Here is a 217-nt window from a genome sequence, read left to right on the forward strand (position 1 = left end):
GTGCCGCAGACCTGGGGCTAGCGGTCCCCCTCATGGGGGACAGGCTAGATGAGGGTGGGATGGGTATCTCCTCTCTCCCACAGTTTCCTTTGTCAGTTTCCACAAGCACAACATACACATCACCCAAGACTAGTCCCTCCCCTCAGAATGTGCAGTGCCTCCATCCACAGCCACCTCCCACCATGGTGCTTCCTCTCCCAACAGAAACCTCACCTGC

This window comes from Trachypithecus francoisi, unplaced genomic scaffold (genome assembly GCF_009764315.1).
Source record: "Trachypithecus francoisi isolate TF-2019V2 unplaced genomic scaffold, Tfra_2.0 Lachesis_group5, whole genome shotgun sequence".
Lineage (NCBI taxonomy): Eukaryota > Metazoa > Chordata > Mammalia > Primates > Cercopithecidae > Trachypithecus > Trachypithecus francoisi.